The following is a 20896-nucleotide window of genomic DNA, read 5'->3' as shown; positions in this document are numbered from 1 at the left end:
TGATAGCTTACCGTGTGCTACTGGGTAACAACATATTACATCTCGCGAGAAAATTGCTGACATGCATCTCATACTCGAGAAGGCATGCAACTTGTCCCGTAGAAAAATCTCAGCTCATCCAGCGTGCCATGAGCAAAAATTAGTTTTAAAAAGTCAAACTATTGATCCGATATTGGCCTACGTCTGCTATATTAGGTGCAATGCCCGTTGAAGTGTTTCCAAGATATATCAGTCTTATTTTCTCTACTTGAGTTATAGCGCAAAATGATGTACTAGACAAGGCTGAAAAAGCTTAGATAATATCTCTATACTAATGCAATAGTAAACGATGATAAAAAATGTTGATTTCCATCTATCTATTCATAAGATGTGCTGAGGCTAGTTGGTTACTGGGCTACGCCATGCATATAGATTTCTAGGTTCGAATCTCTGGTGAAGCACCCACGTAAGTAATTTTTCTCTCATCCCCACGCCGTTTCCTTTTCCTGGCCCCACCCAATGGTTGTGATCGTGTCCAAATGCATGCGATCCTATTTTCACGCGGAGGTAAAAAACTGTGGAGACTAGCGTTTCGGAATTGTAGAGAATGATTTGGTGCATCGATAATTGATTGGTCATGCACTAGGCACATATATATAGGTACATGGGGTGCGACCGGTATCTTGTCTCCTAAGATACACGTACATACAGAGGGAGACAGATACTACAGGTACTGCATACAGAACCCAGACCTACGTACATGTACACATGTTCAACACCCCCCGCAGTCGAAGCGTCGCCGGTGACGCAAAGACTGGACCGAAAGCCCTCGAAAGTCAAGGTGGGTAGTCCCTTCGTCATCACATCGGCGAACTGCTGATCGGTGGGCACATGAAGAACACGAACACGACCAAGTGCGACGTGCTCCCGGACGAAGTGGATGTCGAGCTCGATGTGCTTCGTCCGTCGGTGATGGACAGGGTTGGCAGCGAGGTACACCGCGGAGACGTTATCACAGTAGACGAGCGTCGCCTTGGTGACCTCACATAGCAACTCCTGGAGGAGCTGTCGTAGCCAGGAACACTCCGCGACGGCGTTGGCCACGGCCCGATACTCGGCCTCGGCGCTCGATCGTGAGACCGTGGGTTGTCGTTTAGACGACCATGAAATCAGAGAGGGCCCGAGGTAGACGCAGTAGCCGGAAGTGGAGCGTCGAGTGTCGGGACACCCAGCCCAGTCGGCGTCGGAGTAGGCGACAAGGCTGGTGTCTGGCGAGGCCGTCAGGGTGAGACCCATGGCTGTGGTGCCACGTATGTACCGAAGTATACGTTTCACGAGAGCCCAATGGGTGTCACGAGGAGCATGCATGTGAAGGCACACCTGCTGGACAGCATACTGAATGTCCGGACGCGTCAGTGTGAGGTACTGAAGCGCACCGACGATGGAGCGGTAGAAGGGAGCGTCGGACGCCGGAGAGCCCTCGACGGCGGACACCTTAGCCTTCGTATCGACAGGCGTGGAAGCAGGCTTGCAATTAAGCATGCCCGCTCGCTCCAGAAGCTCGTAGGCGTACTTCTGCTGGTGCAGAAAGAAGCCAGTAGCCCGGCGCACTACCTCGATGCCGAGGAAGTAGTGGAGAGCCCCCAAGTCCTTGAGGGCGAACTCGGTGCCGAGGCGAGCTGTGATCTGCTGAAGAAGCGCTGGCGAGGACGCAGTCAGGATGATGTCGTCGACGTACAGGAGGAGGTACGCGGTGGCGTGGCCCTGGTGGTAGACAAACAGGGAGGCATCGGACCGTGTGGACCGGAACCCATGTTGCTGGAGGAAGGCCGCGATCCGCTGGTACCAGGCCCGAGGTGCCTGCTTCAACCCGTAGAGAGAACGGGAGAGCAAGCACACGTGGTCCGGATAGTCGGTGTCGACGAAACCAGTCGGCTGCTGACAGAACACCTGCTCGTCGAGATGGCCATGCAAGAAAGCATTAGACACATCGAGCTGGTGGACAGGCCAAGCGCGAGAAACAGCAAGCTGGAGAACAGCGCGAATCGTGCCCGGTTTAACAACCGGGGCGAAGGTGTCGGTGAAGTCCACGCCGGCGCGCTGGCGAAAGCCGCGCACCACCCAACGCGCCTTGTAGCGCTCGAGAGAACCGTCGGGGCGAGTCTTGTGGCGGAAGACCCACTTGCCAGTGATGACATTGGCACGGGGTGGCCGCGGGACAAGCTGCCACGTACGGTTGCGCTGCAGGGCGTCAAACTCCTCACGCATCGCAGCTAGCCAGTTCGGATCCCGAAGGGCTGCGCGAGCGGAGGTGGGGAGCGGTGACGGCGTCGAGGTAGAAGCCGCGCATGCGTACTCGTCCGACGAGTAGCGCGTGCTGGGACGCAGGGTCCCAGTCCGAGCCCGAGTGACCACACCGGTGAGGGGTGCGGCCACGGCGACGGGAGCCGCCAAGGGAGCCGCGGCGACGGGGGCCACGGCGGGGCCGGCCGAGGGGGCCACGGCGACGGGGGCCGCGGCGTCGGGGCCGCGATGGGGGCCGCGGGGCGGCCGAGGAGGCCGCTGCGTCGGGGGCCGCGGCAGGGGCCGCAGCGCCAGGGGCCGCCGGCACGGGGAGCGCGGGCAGAGCCGGACCCGGGGCGCGGCTGGGCGGTCCGCCAGAGGTGGAGGCAGGGACGAACCGCGCCACAGGAGACTCCGAAGGTGACGGTACCTGCTGAAACGGGAACACGAGCTCATCAAAGTACACATGCCGCGAAGTGAAAACGCGGTGGGAGACTGGATCATAGCACCGGTAACCTTTGGTGTTGGGAGGATAGCCAAGGAAGATGCAAGGAAGGGACCGGGGTGCGAGTTTGTGAGGAGCAGTGGATGCGGTGCTAGGATAACAGAGACACCCGAAAATGCGAAGACCATCATAAGATGGAACCGCACCGAAGAGGAGCTGGTGAGGGGTGTAGTTCCAGCGGGAACGACAAGGGCGAATGTTAATGAGGAGGCTGGCGGTCGCGAGCGCGTCCGGCCAGAACCGAGGAGGCACGTAGGAGTGGAAGAGCAACGTGCGGACACAGTCATTAAGCGTGCGAAGGACGCGCTCGGCGCGACCATTCTGCTGAGACGTGTAGGGGCAGGTGAGGCGAAAGATGGTGCCGTGGGACGCAAGTAAATTGCGGACGGCGACGTTGTCAAACTCCTTGCCGTTGTCAGTTTGCAAGGCGAGAATAGGACGACCGAACTGTGTGGTGACATATGAATAAAAAGCGGTGAGTGTGGCAAGAGTGTCGGACTTGCGACGGAGAGGGAAGGTCCACACATAATGAGTAAAATCATCCAATATCACCAGATAGTATAAATAGCCCGTGTTGCTAGCAACCGGGGACGTCCAAACATCACTATGCAACAACTGAAACGGAAAGGTGGAAATGTTTGTAGACGCACTAAAGGGAAGACGAACGTGCTTGCCAAGACGGCAAGCCTCGCAAGAGTGATCGTCGACTTTATTACATGAGAAAGAAAAACTTTGAAGAATCTGACGCATAACGGTGGAGTTGGGATGACCGAGACGGGCATGCCAAAGATCGACACTGGCGGCGAAGGCGGCGGGGCGACGGGTGGTAGTGGCGCCGGAGGGATGCACTGGATAAAGCTCGTCCGGGCTATCACATCGGTGGAGCACCATCCGTGTACGGGCGTCCTTCACAGAAAAACCGATATCGTCAAATTCAACAGTTATAGGATTCTCACGAGCAAGGCGACGAACGGAAACAAGATTAGTGACTAAGTCAGGAGACACAAGAACATTAGACATATGCACAGGAGTGGAAGTAGAAGGAAAAGACATATGACCGACGTGAGTAATGGGTAGGGAGGAACCGTTACCGACGGTGATACGGGTGGGATTATGAACGGGGGTGGCAGATGTTAGGTTACCGGGATGAGCAGTCATGTGAGCAGTGGTGCCCGAGTCCATGTACCAGTCACCACCGCCACCATAGGAGCTCGGTGACAGGGCGGAGTGCAGTGCAGCAAGCAAGGCCGGGTCCCACGGCGGCGGCGCCTGAGGAGGGTAGAACCCTCCGTAGGCCGGCGCGGGAGCAGCCCCGAAGGCCGGAGCGGCGGCGGCGCCGTAGGAGGGCGCGGTCCCATAGGCCGGCGCGGCGGTGGCGCCATAGGCCGGCGGGGGCGCGGTACCATAGCCGCTGTAGGGAGCGGCGGTTTGCGCGGTGAAGAGGGCCTGGTGACCCGCCGGGCGGGGCCCAAGGATGCCCGGAGCCGGAGCCCGAGGGACCGGCATGGAGTAGGCGTGGACGACGCCGGTCCACGGGTTGGTGCCGTACGTCCATGGGGGACTCACCTGCTGCTGCTGACGCCCCCCCCCCCCCCCCCGCCTGTTGCTGCTTGCGGCTGCCCCCACGGCGGTTGCCGCGGCGCCCGCCACCTGGCTGCTGGGGGGCAGCGGGAGGGGCGGGAGGCGCGGGCGGGAGGGGGAAGTACCATGGAGGCGCTGGTGGCGGCGGCTGCTGGCGCGGCGCGGGTGGGGCGGTTGGTGGAGGGGCGCCGCGGGACGTGCCGGCGGCGAGGGCGTGGTGCTGCACACGCTTCTTGACCCCCTTCATCCGGCGCTCCTCCAGCCTCAAGTACACCACAAACTTGGGGAAGGAGGGCTCCGGCATCAAGGTGAGGTTAGAGGCGGCGTTGCCAAAGTCCTCGTTGAGGCCGGCGGTGAGCATGCTGAGGAGGAGGTCGTCGTCCACCTTGGCTCCAATGTCACGGAGCTCGTCCACCAACGTCTTCAGGCGGCGGCAGTAGTCATCAATGGACTGTTCATCCTGGTGACAGTCAAAAAATTCCTGCTGCAAAAAAACGCGGCGCTGAAGCTGGTTGTCGGTGAAGAGGCCGTTCAGCTTGACCCACAGGGCGCGGGCGTCGTCGCCGGCACTCACGACCGTGTGGAACAAGTCCTTGGAGATGGTGGTGAAGAACCACCGGATGATCGTGGCGTCGATCGCGGTCCACTCGGCGTCGGCCATCATGGTGCGGGAGTCCACGGTGCCATCCACGTGATCCACGAGATTGTTCTCGCGGAAGAGCAGCGTGAAGTACGTCTTCCACGCGAAGTACGTGGAGTTGGAGGCGTCGAGAGTCACGGGGACGCGTGCATGGACGTTGATGTCGCGGATCTCGGCAGGGTCGACGGCGAAGGGGTTGGAGTAGGTGGAGGCGTTGGAAGACATGGCGATGAGATCGTGGGGAGGGAGGCGGCGGCGCGGCTAAGGAGAGGCGGCGCGGCGGCGGGAGGCAGGCGGCGCGGCGGGAAGGGGCGGCGCGGCGTGGAGGCGCGCGGTGGAGAGGTGGCGCGCGCGGGGAGGAGGGGTGGTGGCGGCGGCTTGGGGCGGCGGCGGCGGCCCGAGGCGGCGGCTAGGGTTAGCGGAAGCTGGAAGATCGACTTGCGATAGATACCATGTAGAGAATGATTTGGTGTATCGATAATTGATTGATCGTGCGCTAGGCACATATATAGGTATAAGGGGTGCGACCGGTATCTTGTCTCCTAAGATACACGTACATACAGAGGAGAGACAGATACTACAGGTACTGCATACAGAACCATGTACACATGTTCAACAGGAATCATCGAGGGGAAAGCTGTCGTGCGGCGCGCCGCGGGATCTGGATCGTGCGCTGGGAGAACCGTTCACATCTGTTGCGAATTCCAGGTCGTGAGGCAATCGTTCGATTCAAATCGGATGAAATCGGGATCGTGTCTAAATTCCTGTCGGCACAATCATGCACGACTTTGCGTCTTCCTTGATTTGCTTTCCTCAGAGGGACACGCGGGGAACACAGGCTCGCCGCACATGCCTGCGGCGTTTGCCCGCGAAGCTGTCGCCGCAGAATTGTCCGGTGCTCTTGGGGATAGGTCTGGTAAGGTTGTTGTTGGACACATCGAAGCTCTCGAACCTGGCGAGGTCGAAATCTGGAATGGTGCCTGGGAAGTGGTTGTCGTTGGCGTTGAACCTTATGAGGCCGAAATCTGGAATGGTGCCTGTGAAGGTGGCTGAGTCCGACGGGGATTTCGCCGGAGAAGTCGTTCCTGGAGACGTCGAGCGCGTGGAGCTTCCCGAGGTTCGAGGGAGCTCGGCAGGGCGCCGGAGAGCCGGTTGCGGTCGACGTAGAGGTGGGTGAGTTCCGAGCAGGCCGAGACGCCCGCGGGGAGGCCGCCGCGCAGCGTGTTGTTCTGCAGGCTCACCACGCGGAGGCACGAAGGCGTGCTGTGGCCATGGCAACAAGGTGGAGGCACCAGATGCCGGCCGTCTTCCGGCCGACCGGGGCGACGGCACGAAATGGTAGATTCGTACACGCCTCACGAGTCGCGCCTCAATCATGGATCCGATCATCCAGCCACCGGGGAATCTCTTCGTTTGATAAACTGAACAGAGATCTCATTCGACGTGGTACTAATTTCATAGTAATTTGGAAGGCATGTTGGTTGCGTCCGTGTTGTTTGGTTGATCGGCCGATTCGTTGGTGATTATGTGGAATCAACCAAACGATTACTGGCGGTTGTCGCTCGCTTCTTCATGCACTACAGTTTAACCTTTTTTTTCAAGACAAACTTCCAAACTAGTATTCATGATCATTAATGGCAATATAGAGAACACCAGAGTTAATAAAAATTACAACCATGTCTATAGGCCACCTAGCGACAACTGCAACTTAATAATTTTTTGTGCAATGGTGTTTATTCACGCTGTGTACAACTTATGAGGCTGGTGCTAGGCGCCAACTGGTTGTACCCAGCTAGAAGACAGCCCTCTCGTCAGCCCTTGGACGCGCTCAATCACAGCCATCAGATCGTACGCCGGCAGCCCGCCCATGACTCGCTCGTCGCCTTGCTGTGAGCGTCTTCTCGCAGAGGACAGCACCGATGCGTCCCCTCGACCATCACAACACCATCGGTCGTTGTATCACCTCCCTCACAACCTACATCACTATATCACCACATCGTCTGAGCGTCACAACACGGTTTACAGCATGGTGGCATCCCTAAGCAACATCGGCTCGTAGCACACGCAACATCCATAGCAGCACCGCTCTAGCGTCGCAGCACGGTTTGCAGCATGGGGTCATCCCTAAGCAACATCGGCTCGCAGCATACGCGGCATCCATAGTAGCACCGCCGGCATATTGCAAGACGGCTGCAGCACAGCTCGCAGCTCCGCCGCCCTCGGCAGCGCCGGCAGCACCTTCACAACACCGCCTGTAGGGGAACGTGTTACACACAAAACAATTATGCTACATGATCACATCCAGAAAAAATGACTACGTGTGTGCTTTTTTTGCTGTTGATTTAATAACTAGAAAAAATGACTACTTGTGTGCTTTTTCTGCTGCTAGTTTAATGACTAGAACAAAACAATGAAGCGAACCAAACTTAGTAACTAATCCGATGCTAAAATTCCAAAGAACAGCAATGAGATTTGGAAACACTATGCACGATCCATAAGAACAAGAAATGGAGAATTTGTTGGAAATAGGAGCAAATTACTACAAGATTTAATCCGAATAAACAGATGACAAATAATGACTACAGTAGCAGAGATTGAACTAATCATGCAAACTAGCATAGCAGATGAACAGATCACATCTAGGGCACATACTAGAAACATGTATTCTACCACGATCTCGAACAAGAAAGATAGAATCACATACGGTGCAGCGGGAGCAGCACCGCCGGCGTTGACGTTGTCGCCCATGTCGTCGAGGATGAGGTTGTCGAGGTCGGGGAAGAAGTCGTCGTTCGCAAAGTCGTCGCTGCCAGCAGTCGCGCGAGTGCGCTCCCCAAAAACCTGATCGCCCCTCTCCCGTACAGGATCACGAGAGGCGGGGTTCCGGAGGCCTGCTGTCCCTTCTCCCGGTGCACGCCGAAAGGAGGGATGGAGAAGACTTGCTTGGCGGCGCAATGATCTGTAACGGTGGTGAGAAACCATACGAAGCGGCGGCGGCTTGGGTAGACGTCTGCTTGACTATATAGTGCGGGTCGGGTAGGTCGTGGGAGTAAACCCCACGTCTGAGTCATCACGATCCAAAAGAATCGGAAACGGTTCAGTAATTAACGCGTCCGTTAGTTATTAAGTAATGACTCATTAATTTTCCCGAGCAGCAAAAATATAGACAACGTGCATAGCTCTGTCCTCGGCTCGGCTCAATCCCGCAACCCGCGGCGCGTCGTGAGGCGAGGCGAGGCGAGGCGTGGCGAGCAAGGAGGAGGAGCGCGCGTGTAGGTCTCCTCTTCTCATGCTCATACAAGTGGTAGAAGAGCTCACCATATAAAGAGGTGCAACTCTCTCTCAACTTATGAGGTGGGACTAAACTTTAGCCTCACTCACTCCACTCACGTGTGTGCATGAATGGGCCAAGAGAATTTCAGAATTTTAGTTGGGCTTTGGCCCAAAGGCCTACTAGCAAAATTCCAACAATCCCCCACAAAGTCTCATTGGCACATCTCATCATTTAGTTCCAAAACATTGTTTATATACCGGTGCTTAGTGGAGACTGTTAAGTTGAACTTCCACTTAGAGTTTTATGCTACACTAGATCACAACTTGAATAGTGGACTATGTCTTGAACTACAAGTTTTCTGTGAAACTAGTTTCACACAAATTCTTGGCCGATACTGGGCTGCCGCAAGGCTTCCCCGCGGGTGGAGCGTATACGTCATACTCCAGGGCCTTTTCAAGAAATTATTAGAGAACACCCAATTCTCACAGACTGCGACGTTAACAGTCAAATTCATATAGGTGTGTTCCTCAGAAGATGTTCTGCAGGACAACATCTCTGCTTACCCGAATAAGCCACTTGGAACACATTAAGATAAGTATCAACCTGCCATGCAGACCAGGAGAGTATTGCATCGTCACGGAGTGGGATAATTAATATAGGGATACTCTCCTCCTAGCTGACCAACAGCTTGTCTCCCACTTCTACTTCACGGGATCTCCGATCACATAGAGTGGGTTACCACTATGGACAACTCATGCGGTGGGTCTCAAACCCATCTCCATCGATGCATTATCTATCACATTACGTGATAGACCCTTTGTGAAGGGATCTGCCAAGTTTTTCGACGTTTGGATATAACCCAACGTAATAACTCCAGAGTTCCTCAATTTTATTACAGATTTTAGTCTCCTCTTCACATGCCTTGAGGACTTCATATTGTCCTTAGAACTATTTATCTTGACGATCACAGTTTGATTATCACAGTTCATCAGGATAGGGGGTATTGGTTTTTCAACCATAGGTAAGTCCATCAAGAGCTCACGAAGCCACTCTGCTTCAACAGTGGCAGTGTCTAATGCTGTGAGTTCTGCTTCCATAGTTGACCTTGTTAATATGGTCTGCTTGCAAGACTTCCAAGAAACAGCGCCACCACCAAGTGTAAAAACATAACCACTTGTGGCCTTAATCTCATCAGCATCAGATATCCAATTTGAGTCACTATAACCCTCCAGTACTCTTGGATACCCGGTGTAGTGAATCCCATAGCTCGCGGTGCCTTTCAAACAGCGCATAACTCTCTCAAGCGCATGCCAATGATCATCTCCCGGTTTTGACACAAACCAACTCAGCTTTCTCACAGCAAACGAGATGTCAGGCCTCGTGGCACTCACCAAATACATAAGCGAGCAATAATCTGAGAATACCTCAGTTGATCTCTAGCAATCCGTCGATTCTTTCGAAGCAACACACTAGCATCATATGCAGTTGGAGAAGGCGTGCAGTCGCTATACCCAAAACGACTCAAGACCTTTTCCACATAGTGAGACTGAAGCCGTGTGATCTCACCATTCTCATCTCTCAACAGCTTGATGTTTAAGATAACATCAGCTACTCCTAGATCCTTCATCTCAAAACAGCGAGATAAGAAATCCTTAACCTCCTTGATTAAATCAAGTTTGGTTCCAAAGATCAATATTTCATCGGCATACAGACAAAGAATAACTCCCTTGCCCCCACCATGGCGATAGTACACACACTTGTCACCATCATTTACTACAAAGCCGGCAGAAGTTAACGTTCTTTTGAACTTCTCATGCCACTCCTTAGGAGCTTGTTTAAGGCCATATAAAGATTTCAATAACTTGCACACCTTTCCTTCCTGACCAAGTACTACAAAACCATCTGGCTGATCCATGTAAATTTCCTCCTTCAACTCTCCATTGAGAAAAGCCGTCTTAACGTCCATTTGATGAACGAGAAGACCATGTGAGGCAGCCAGTGATAGTAGCACCCGAATTATGGTTAGTCTAGCCACGGGTGAGTAAGTATCAAAGAAGTCTTCACCTTCTTTCTGGGTATTACCCTTGGCCACAAGCCGTGCCTTGTACTTTTCAATCGTACCATCAGGTCTAAACTTCTTCTTTAACCCACTTACATCCTACAGGTTTGCACCCATAAGGACGGTCAGTGATCTCCCAGGTTCCGTTAGCTAAGATGGAATCCTTCTCGCTCCGAACAGCTTCCTTCCAGTAGTCAGCATCAGGAGATGCATATGCTTCTGAAATAGTCCTGGGTGTGTCATCCACAAGGTACACAATGGAATCATCACTAAAGGACTTTGCAGTCCTCTGTCTCTTACTCCTCACAGGAGTTACATTGTCACCCTCAATAGGATTCTCAACGTGTTCCATCGCAATGGTGGGTTCAGGAATTACAGCGAATTCCTCACTAGATGGAGTAGGTATCTCCTGATTTGATGAACTCGACATATCCTTCATAGGAAATATGTCCTCAAAGAAAGTTGCATCATTCGACTCCATAATCGTACCAACATGCATGTCGGATACCTCAGATTTTATTATCAAAAGTCTATAGCCAACGCTATGAAAAGCATAGCCCAGAAGAACACAATCCACGGTTTTTGGTCCAAGCTTGCGCTTCTTGGGAATTGGTATATTGACTTTCGCCAAACAACCCCAAGTACGTAGGTAAGAGAGTTTCAATCTTTTCCTTTCCCATTCCTCAAATGGAGTCATGGTCTTATGCTTTGTGGGAACTCGGTTTAGGACATGACACGCAGTCATTAGCGCCTCCCCCCACCATTCCTTGGAAAGACCCGATGTGTCTAACATGGTGTTAACCATATCAGTTAGAGTTCGGTTCTTTCTTTCGGCTACCCCATTTGACTGAGGTGAGTAGGGAGGCGTCCTCTCATGGATTATACCATGTTCCGCACAAAACAGATCAAATTCATTGGAAAAATACTCTCCACCACGATCGGACCTAAGCCGTTTAATTTTTCGATCAAGTTGGTTCTCTGCCTCAGCTTTATAGTTTTTGAAGAAAGTTAAAGCCTCATCTTTTGATTTCAGAAGATACACATAACAATATCTAGTGGAGTCATCAATCAACGTCATGAAGTATCTCTTTCCACCTTTTGTCAACACGCCATTCATCTCACAAAGATCAGAATGTATAAGCTCTAGTGGCGCCAAGTCTCTTGCCTCTGCATTCTTATGGGACTTGCGATGTTGCTTAGCTTGTACACACACTTGGCACTTAGAGCCTTTGACAGTAGAGATTTTCGGAATTAAATTCATATTGGCTAGCCGCGTCATGCAACCAAAGTTAATATGACAAAGTCGTGAATGCCAAATATCGGACCCATTATTGTGGCAAACATTATTAATAACTTTAGTGCAAATATCTGACAAAGACAGGCGGAACAAGCCTCCGCTCTCATAGCCTTTTCCAACAAATTGTCCATACTTAGAAATTACAACTTTATTGGATTCGAAAACCAACTTAAAACCATCTCGACATAAACGGGAACCGCTAACGAGATTTTTATTGATGGACGGCACATGATGAACGTTCTTCAGACGCACGGTCTTCCCCGAAGTAAACTTCAGATCGACCGTACCAACACCTCGAACGATGGCATGTGACCCGTTCCCCATCAGCACGGGAGAAGTCCCTGTTGCCTGGTAAGAAGAAAACATGGAGGCGTCAGCACAAACATGTACATTGGCACCGGTGTCAATTAACCAATCAGGGGATTGAAATACTGAAAGGATGGTAGGAAAAATACCGTACCCTGATTCCTTCATATCAGTATCACCGATGACAACATTAGCGGACTTGCCGCTCTTCTCATGTTCGCGCTCCTCAAAGCGGTTAGGACACTTCGGAGCCCAGTGATTAGGATCACCGCAGACATGGCAAAGTCCCTTCCCCTTCTTATGAGAATTCTTCTTGAAGTTGGTAGAATGTGATGGCTTGTTCTTTGTATCAAACTTGCCTTTGCCCTGAGTTTTGTTCTTGTTGTTTTTGAACTTGTTGGGCTGGAAGTTCTTCTTCTGTACCATGTGGGCACTAGAAGCTCCCTCAGCAACTCGAGCACGTGTGTCCTTTGATCTCACCTTCTCTTCAACATCAAGAGTACCAATGAGATCCGCAATGGAAAACTCCTGTCTCTTGTGTTTCAGGGAAGTAGCAAAATTGTTCCACGAAGGTGGAAGCTTGGCAATGATGCCTCCGGCAACAAATTTGTCCGGCAACACACACTTGAAGTACTCAAGTTCTTTTGCGAGCGACTGTATCTCATGAGCCTGCTGTACAACAGAGCGCTCATCAGTCATCTTGTAGTCATAGAATTGCTCCATGACGTACAACTCGCTGCCGGCGTCCGAGGCACCAAACTTGGCCTCGAGCGCAGCCCACATGTCCTTGCCGTTCTCAAACGACATATACGAGTCCACAATGGAGTCATCAAGAACACCCAGAAGAGCGCCTTTAAAGAGAGTATCGATCTTCTCAAAAGCTTCTAGTTGTGCTGGATTAAGATCGCCCTCAGGCTTGCCCTTGGTGGCGTCATAGCAGCCCATGGTCTAAAACCAGTAGACTGCTCTCGTGCGCCACCTCTTATATTGCGCCCCCTTAAAGGCAGGCGGCTTCAGATGCGCAGCAAAACCACTCGGAGTAAATTGCCTATAATCAGGTTTTTGGATTGTTGGAAATATGAGCAAATTACTACGAGATTTAATCCGAATAAACAGATGATAAATCATGACTACAGTAGCAGAGATTAAACTAATCATGCGAACTAGCATAGCAGATGAACAGATCACATCTAGGGCACATACTAGAAACATGAATTCTACCACGATCTCGAACAGGAAGGATAGAATCACATACGGTGCAGCGGGAGCAGCACCGCCGGCGTTGACGTTGTCGCCCATGTCGTCGAGGATGAGGTTGCCAAGGTCGAGGAAGAAGTCGTCGTTCGCAAAGTCGTCGCTGCCAGCAGTCGCGCGAGTGCGCTCCCCAAAAACCTGATCGCCCCTCTCCCGTACAGGATCACGAGAGGCGGGGTTCCGGAGGCCTGCTGTCCCTTCTCCCGGTGCACGCCGAAAGGAGGGATGGAGAAGACTTGCTTGGCGGCGCAATGATCTGGAACGGTGGTGAGAAACCATACGAAGCGGCGGCGGCTTGGGTAGACGTCTGCCTGACTATATAGTGCGGGTCGGGTAGGTCGTGGGAGTAAACCCCACGTCTGAGTCGTCATGATCCAAAATAATCGAAAACAGTTCAGTAATTAACGCGTCCGTTAATTATTAATTAATGACTCATTAATTTTCCCGAGCAGCAAAAATATAGACAACGTGCATAGCTCTGTCCTCGGCTCAATCCCGCAACCCGCGGCGAGGCGAGCGAGGAGGAGGAGCGCGCGTGTAGGTCTCATCTTCTCATGCTCATACAAGTGGTAGAAGAGCTCACCTTATAAAAAGGTGCAACTTTCTCTCAACTTATGAGGTGGGACTAAACTTTGCCTCACTCACTCCACTCACGTGTGTGCATGAATGGGCCAAGAGAATTTCAGAATTTTAGTTGGGCTTTGGGCCAAAGGCCTACTAGCAAAATTCCAACAGAATTTGCCTAGTGGAGAGTAGGGGTCATCGCGAGGGACTCTCTGGTAACTCGTTGCCTTTTTCTTCCCTTTCTTTCCAGCTGCCTTCCAACTATCGGCTGGCTCAATAGTTGCAGGTAATCTGTGTGCTGTTCCTTGCGTTTTTATGGATAGCTGCTGAATATCGACACACACAGCTCCTTTTTTTCCTCACAGAAAAAAAGCTAGTACTTATTTTCCCTAATCACATAAACAATCAAAAGGAAACTTAGTTGGTTTGATAAAACAAATCTGAGAGTGTGTGGATGTTAACAGTCAGCTGGTTTGAGTGTGTGTGGATGTTAACATGTCATTATGCACAATGAACTGCCACATTCACATATTTTGCACTGCTAGTCTGATACTAATACAGAACCATACTAATTTTAGAAAAAGTGACAAAGAAACCATATTGGGAATCAGCTGGAAAAAATTTAGATTTTATGATGCTAATGTTTTGTAAAGCCAGAAAGCCACATGTCATTGTTAATGACAAGGATCCTATGCACAACTAACCAGGCTTTGTGGGATTATTTCTCCTCTTTTATAATCTTTGCGACTGCACGGAGCTAATTTTCTCCATTCATGGAACATCACACATGAACATCAGTATGCATTGATTTATGAAAGCGACAGCCTAGCATGGGCGGCAAGAGCCACTCAGGCTAGCCAAGGAGACTGCCCATGAAACCACACCCCAAGGCCAATTAAACCTTGAGGGAGGAACAAGACACAGGCAAGTCATCCTTGGCTATCAGAGATAAGGCTTCTGCAGCCATGTAAGGCTTGCTCTCTGCTAATGCATCACCACTACTGAACTTCGATCTCTTCTGTTCTTGGTATGCAGTATTTCTTCCATCCAACATCTATTTATATATGCACGTCCTAGAGAACAAGATCTAATCGTCGTGTTTGCTGCATGTAGGCCTCTACCAGAGTATCTTATCATTGCCGCCTTTTGGCTAGCGGAATATATTCTAGATGTCAACTTATATGGAATGTCAAATATCATGATATACAACTTTATGTTGCATTTTGAATTATATGATTTTTCTTTGGGATTTCAGAGATGTAAGCATTTTGACTCCTCTGAAAGCGATTCTTGATATGATGCTCAAATCTTCTTAAAGCTAGCTAGCATGATCAATCCCATATCATTACTCACCCGCAAAAACTAAATCCCATATCATTAATAAAGGACATGGAAAGTTGAATTGTGTATCTGATTTCCAGAATTATCACTATAATGACCAAACAGAGGGAACGCACTACTGTTTACATGGAGCGATAATTTCGTCTTTAGATAATTTGAACGTATTTTAATCTAACGAACCAAGCTACTCCGCTGATAGATATAAAATGTAGTAACCATTCTGTTAAATAAAATGTAGTAACCATCCAGCTGGGAACGGTCTATTGGATCTGGATTTAGCCCAATATGCCAATCTTTACGAACTTTCCTACATGGCACTTCTAGTTTGTCCATCATCAAATAACCTGATATCGTACATAACAAACAAATAAAAATCCGCGTGTTCACAGATTTTTTTTCAATGCCATGTATTGAGTTCCTTACCTGAAGAAATTCACTACACCATTGTAAGTAGCCAAAACAATTTCCTGTGTGCCATCCTTGTCAATGTCATAAGAAGAGGACTTGAATGAAAATTCGACTGGTGAAACGCTAAGCCACCCTGGAATTCTTCTCCTTCTCCTTCTTACTTAATTGGTTTGATAAAAAAAATCTGAATATCTCAGTTGGTTTGAGCATGTGTGGATGTTAACCATTCCCGTAAAAAAGAAGTGGTTTATTCGTCTAGCGGTTTCTTCTGCATGCCAATCAATGCTTCTTTTTCACGGGACACGCGTAATAGAAAAATAAAGAATTACACATATTAGTTGCACCCTCTCCGTTCCTATGCTTACGGTGTAAATTTCCCAGCACCCTCTAGTAGAGCAAGCGAGCGTACCTTTGTTCGCTTCTTTTCTACCAAGCACGGAAGTTTAAGGAGAACTGTAGGTCGGTGGCTACCTAAGGAAACTCCGATTCGATCCGCCCCCCCCCCCCCCCGGCTTATTAGGCACAGTGAACTGCCACATTCACATATTTTGCACTGCTAGTCTGCTACTAAAACAGAACCATACAAATTTTAGAAAAAGTAACGAACAAACTGTACTGCATATTGGGGAATCAGCTGGCCAGAAGTTAGATTTGATGATGATGATGATGATGTTTTGTAAAGCCAGAAAGCCAGATGTCATTGTCAGTGACAACAGGGACGGATTCAAGGGGGGGCGAGCCCCCCCCCCGACGATCGCATCGCCCCCTTGATAGCGATCAGTTTGTTCGCTAAATTTTCTCGCTATAACTGGGCCTGGCTTGCTTCGCCCCCCCTATGGGCTCCCTTAGCTAGGGCCCATGTACCTTTTTCAAGCAATTGCATGCAAAAGGCCCAAATTCCTGGAAATGAGAAAAGGAAAGCAGCCCACAACGGAAGCAGCCCGCCTGTAGGCACAGTTAGATCTCCTCTTTGTCTCAAAAAAAAAGTTAGATCTCCTCTTTGTCTCAAAAAAAAGTTAGATCTCCTCTAATCACCTCTTTAAAAAAACCTCTTAAAAAAAAGATCCCGTCTAGCTTCGTTTCCAATCTGCTCCTGCGTTCGAGGTTGCCGCCGGCCGCCGACCGCCTGCTAGATCGTCTATCGAATCTTGCAGTCGAGAAGGGAAGGGGATATGCAAGCGCCTCCTGTTATCTACGGTGCATTCTGGCCGGCCGGCCGCACGGATGAGCTTGACCAAATGATAAAACGGTTAGTTTATTTTTATCATCAAATTCGTTCGCGTCTTTCAAATCCTAGAAGTGTAGTCGTAGAACTACAGATATTAACAACTAGCTAGAAAATTTCGGTCTTTGATGCTGTTTCATAAACCAAATTTTGGATCAATAGCTATATAATCTTTGATTATCTAGGGCCTGTTTAGATCAGAGCCCCCAAGTGCCCGACCAAAATATTTGGAGTTGATGAGTTTGATAGCCACTGTTTGATTGTGATCGAATTATTTGGGTCTCCCTAGCTCCATTACCTCGTCCCGTTTAGAAAACTGTTTTTTTCTAAGGAGGCGTTGGTGGTCCTTCCCTTCACCAAAATTTGGCGTGCCGTTGGTTAGCTGGGAGAACACAACACATTTGAAATCGACCCTAGATCTTCCAATATGTACAATATTATGTATCTATATATATCCTATGACTTTTACACTTCTAGTTCTTGCCCCCCCTATCTCTATTTTCTGGCTCCGTCCCTGGTGACAAGGACACTATAGTGGGCTTATTTCTCCTTTTCTATACAAATTTCATACCCTCACAAAAAAACTCGAGTTAGAAGATGGTATCCTCCATTTTGTACATCTTTGACCGCACCGAGCTAATTTTCTCCATGCATGGAAGATGAACATGAACATGCATTGATTTATGATGAAAGAGACAGCCTAGCATGGGCGGCAGGAGCCAAGAAGACTGCCCATTAAACCACACCCCAAGGCCAATTAAGCTGCCTTAAGGGAGGAACAAGACACAGGCAAGTCATCCTTGGCTATCAAAGATAAGGCCCTTGCAGCCATGTAAGGCTTGCTCTCCGCTAATGCATTACCACTACTGAACTTCGGTCTCTTCAGTTCTTTGTCTGCAGTGTTTCTTCCCTCCAGCATACACACACACACACACACACACACACACACACACACACACACACACACACACACGGGCGTCCTAGAGAACAAGATCTAATCCTGTTATTTTGGTGCACGTAGGCCTCCCTACCAGAGTATCTTGTCATCACCGACTTTGGGGCCAGCAGAATATATTCTAGATGTCAAGTTATATGGAATGTCAAATATCATGATATACAACTTTATGTTGCATTTTGAATTATATGATTTTTCCTTGAGATTTGTGATACGAGAGCATCTTGCTCCTCTGAAAGCGATTCCTGATATGATGCTCAAATCTGCTTAAAGCTAGCTAGCATGATCAATCCCACATCTTTGCTAAAACGACACTTAAAGTTGAATTGTTTATCTGATTTTACCATATTATCACTACAGTGATCAAACAGAGGAGATACACTAGTCTTTACACAGCATGGAGCAACAATTTCGTCTTTAGATAAGCAAAAAAGGATGGAAACATGGAATGATCAGGTACATATGACACAGGAGCCGTCATACAAGTTATACGGATCGGTGCCATACTAAAGAAATAGGAGGCTAAATAATTTCTCAAGCATATACCTGTTGATCTCAGCAGTCGGTGGACTTGTGTAAATGCTGGAACTAACTTCGGTCTGCCATTCAGCTCCACATGTTTTTGAACACTTGGAAGTTGGTACTCAATAATGCATCTTCATCGCTACAGAAGGTGTACAGATGTTACGTTGTTAAGTGTATACATCAAGCAGTACAGATTGCTGACATTATTTGCCTAGGCACCTTTGAAAGATGGAATGTGCATAATGATTAGATACTACGCATATCCTCTGGTCTAACAAAATAACTAAACTAAGTTGTGTGCTTGTAGCATTTGCAGGTGTGCACATAAATCAGGGCATGGATAAAATAACTTGGACGCCGATATCCACCACACATGTGGTATATTTGACATGCGCACACACACCATGTGTGGTGTGAGCAGGGGGCAGCCCACACGGGCTGTGTGTGGGCGGACATTAGAATTTCCCACACGTGTGGGCGTGGCTACTTCGTGCCACACGCCCAACAAGTATTACTCATCTCCACCCTGCGCGTGTGGCACAAAGTAAAAATGCCCACACGTCCTGGCGCAGCTACGTTAGATACCCGTGGGATGATGATTTAGTTGCCATCCTGGTTGGCAGATGTAGTTATCCGGGATGGCAAGTATAGTTGTAAAAGCATGACAACTCTATCTGTTTTGGTTAACTATAGTTGCCATGTCTAATTTATGGTAGTTGCCGCGTGTAATCAAACCGTAGTTGCCGTGTGTGATTAAGTAGCCACATATGGTCAAACAGTAGTTGCCATGTGTGTTTACCTAGTTGCCACGTGTGGTCCAACCATAGTTGCCATGTATGGTTAATCACAATTGCCATGTGTGTTTATCTGGTTGCCACGTACGCGCAACTGCAGTTGCCATCCACAACGTAGGAGTGTCGTGTGGGCGAAAAGCTGTTTGCCCACACGCGCATGGACTAGGTGGTGGCAGTGTGGGCAGAAACTAGTTCTCCCACACAGCGCAGCTGGCAAACAGCGTGGTGCGGGCGTGTGGGCAAGCTCTCCAACGCCCACACACCAAGCCCGTCCTACGTGGCATGAAAATTCTGCCTCAATGTATTAAGATTCATGCAAACTGCACTGGACGATGATTCACACGTGTGGGCGAGTTGCAAAACTGCCACACGTGTGGGCATTAGTGTTTCCGTTATTGTTTGTACGCTTGTAACTATTAGTAGTCTAGTTTGCTTTTTCATGCACGTACCACTACTAGTCGTCTTATACATCTCTTGCCTATAATCAAAGTGTGCTAATTGTACGCAATTTGGAGTCGGGATTCCTGTCCGCAGGTCGGCCAATAGGTATGTTATGCACCGGAACTTCGTCAAGACGTCAGCGCAAATGCAAATACGGTATGTTATGCACCGGAACTTCGTCAAGACGTCACCGCAAACACGTCGTCACCGATGATTCGTCAAACTTTGACCTGCGCTAACGTTCGCGCGTCGTCACTCGATCGGACCGACCTCAGCAATCAGGCCATATTTTTTTTACTTCACTTAAATTGATTAAGTAGAAGATTTTTTTCTTAAAAAAAGTATTATTATTATTATCATTATTTTTTATTACTTTTGGTTTGCACTAATTTTTGTGCATATATAAATCAATTGGTCTGTGTCGCCACCTCGTCTGGCAGCCAACTTTGTCGCTTACCACCTGTGATCCGACCAACTCTGTGTCTACGTCCGGACAACTTTTCATCAGACTTCGCTTCGTCTGTCTTTGATTCGGCCAACCTCTCGTACTACTGCCAGTATTATTTTCTCTACACAGTCGAGGAGCACCATCCAGCCGAGGAGGACGAGCATGACTCCGTACAGGGAGATAAATCCTTCCTTTTTTATTTTATATGAAGATAAGAGGTTGTCTACGCTTTTAACTTGTGGTTTGCCTTTCATGCACTTTTTCACATATTAAAGTGATTTGACCCATGCATGTCAAGTGGTACTACACTAGTGCTTTGCTATTACCTGCGTGAGATGCTAGACCTCCTGCGCCATATTGATTTGGATCTGACGTTGATTACTACATCATCTACTGACTGCTGACTGGGCAGGCCCAGTCACTGACATGCGGGCCCCGCCGCAAAAATATAAAAAAGAAAAGAAAAAGGAAATGTTTTATAAATAAAAATAATTAGTTTAACTAAACACTCACTGACATATGGGGCCCACCCCTCTGATTATACTGTTAGATTAGTTTAAATAGATATTAGACTAACAGAGGCTGACATGTGGGTCCCACTGGACCCACCTGTCTGGTTTGACTGGTCAGCCGACCTGTTGACCTGCTGACGTCAGCATTGCCTCATGCTGACGTCATAAATCATTTTTGCTGAATATAAATAATTCCAGAAATTCAAATAAACTTTGAGAATTCATATCTTTTAAACCGTAACTCGGATGAAAATGTTTTCTATATGAAAGTTGCTCAGAACGACGAGACGAATCCAAATACGCAGTCCGTTCGTCCACCACACCTCCCTAACCTATCGAACTAGCAACTTTCCTCCTCCGGTCCATCTGTCCGAAAACGCGAAACATCGGGAATACCTCCCGGATGTTCCCCCCCTTCACCGGTACCACCTACTGTCGCGTTAGGACACCCCTAGCACCGCTCATTGTCATGTCACGCATCGTCATGCTTATGTTTGCATTGTAT

The 20896-nt window shown here is 49.3% G+C and overlaps 1 pseudogene; it reads right to left on the bottom strand.

Moving 5' to 3' along the window:
• LOC123056117 (protein DEFECTIVE IN EXINE FORMATION 1-like) overlaps positions 1-20896 on the bottom strand; it is a 174656-nt pseudogene that overhangs the window by 124159 nt on the left and 29601 nt on the right.

Source organism: Triticum aestivum, chromosome 2D (assembly GCF_018294505.1).
Source record: "Triticum aestivum cultivar Chinese Spring chromosome 2D, IWGSC CS RefSeq v2.1, whole genome shotgun sequence".
NCBI classification, from domain to species: Eukaryota; Viridiplantae; Streptophyta; class Magnoliopsida; order Poales; family Poaceae; genus Triticum; species Triticum aestivum.
The sequence above is the reverse complement of the archived record's forward strand: the minus strand, read 5'-3'. Positions and strand labels throughout refer to the sequence as shown.